Genomic DNA, 1,879 nt, shown 5'->3' with positions numbered 1-1,879 from the left:
TTTTATTTTTTTTTACTGATAGAGAAGAGTAGATTTTTTTTTATATAAGAAATGTAACTTTAATTATAATATAAATATGATATTAACATGTTTGTACAACACTGTAAAATAAAAAAAAGCATTTTGACTCAAATGTTAATTTAATAATAATATGATCAGATGGTCTGTGAACTTATAACTATATATAATATGTTATAATTATAATTGTATTATAATAAAATTGGAAAAAGTCATAGAAACATAAACAGAAGTTTTAAAAAGAGCAGTTGTGTCTGAGCCATATAACAGTTGGAATAGGGCTGTAAATAACACATAATACAGAAAATAATTTTATAGTTTTTCAAGTCATGTTGCAACATGTACCTTAAGAAATTATGGTTTTGGTTGTATAATTTTGGTTGCCACACACTACCCTAGTTTTGTATTTCCTTTTTTTAAATCAGAGAAACAGTATACGCCTCTAAATAACAGTTATAATTATTCCCCTGTGACTTTTAACAATATCAAAATAAAAAAGTCTAATTTTCTGTAAAGACCTTAAGATAAATCAACTCGCCCTTGCCTTAAATGTAATAAATCAAAAAGAAAAAAAACAAGTGTTATTATATATAATCTATGTGTGTTGATGGCGCCCGACACAATCACAATATTTACTTAATTTGTTCCTGATTAACCCCTCGAGTGTGGAGAATGTGTCCAGCATGAAGGACTTTTTTGTTGGTTGAAAAGAGCCGCTCATTGTCGAGCTTTAAGTGGTTTGTGTAATCCCCTATAACCAATACCATGAAGCCAAAGGATTCAGAAAATCTGTTTTCAGCACATTTTGAGTAGGAGCGAACCTGGGAATTCTCTCTCTCCCTCTCTCCCTCTCCCCAACTCTGTCATGAAACAGAGCACCCCATTTCCATATCAATCGGATTAGTTCCAAGACCAGGGAAGTAGGAGTAATGTAAGTAACCGTACAAATTTAAATATAGGACATCAAAAACATTGTTAGGCATTCATTTATTTTTGAAGCAGCCCTGGCTCTCCGTGTCTCTGTGTGAAGATGAGATGAAAATGCATCTCCGTGATTTTATTTTCATTTTATTTTGAAAGGTGCTGAACACCGCAGTATTTAAACATTGCATGAGCGCCGCGGCGTCCCGCTGTTCTTGTGTGCTTAACCTCGTTTGTGAAATGGATGTGTCACATCAAGCAATACACTTGTTCAAAATGCAACATCAGAACAATTTCAGGTGGGCAGCGTTCACACAGGCTGATTGTTTTTGAACATTCCTGCAGAAGTGGACCGTAAAATGGTGGACTCCTGGTTTCCTGTGGCAGCGATGCCAGCTGGCACTGCACAGTCATGGTTTAACATGCGATTCATAATGTATTGGTACATATGTATTTTCAGATTTACATGGTTTTGGACTTTGGTGTAAAGAGGGAAAATAAAATATGCAAAACTTTATTCTTCAAATTGAAAGTCTCTTTGTTCTTTGTTGTTTTCAGCAGTAGAAATTCTTCATGAATCTTAAAGCTAATAAAAGGATGCAGACACAAAGGAAATGGCTATTTTTATTTCTCAAAAGGGGGGTTCTTGATCACAGATTAACCTTTCAGAGAAAAATCAGAATGTGAAAATGTGATGTTTATAAATTTCCTCCATAATTTAAGGTCTTCATGAACTTTGGGAATTTGTTGAAATACATGATTATATCAAATATTGTAGTATCTTATATTCAGAAAAACTCTTACAAATTGTTAAATTATCTGTTAACCTAAAGAAAATGTTACAATTATAAGAACTTTGTTCAGAAAGTTTATTCTGAACAGCATTTTACAGAGATAGTGAGGTCTGTGTATGTCTGTGTGTACTTACATGTGCGTGTGT

This window comes from Epinephelus moara, chromosome 11 (assembly GCF_006386435.1).
Source record: "Epinephelus moara isolate mb chromosome 11, YSFRI_EMoa_1.0, whole genome shotgun sequence".
NCBI lineage: Eukaryota > Metazoa > Chordata > Actinopteri > Perciformes > Serranidae > Epinephelus > Epinephelus moara.
Note: the sequence above shows the minus strand (reverse complement) of the source record.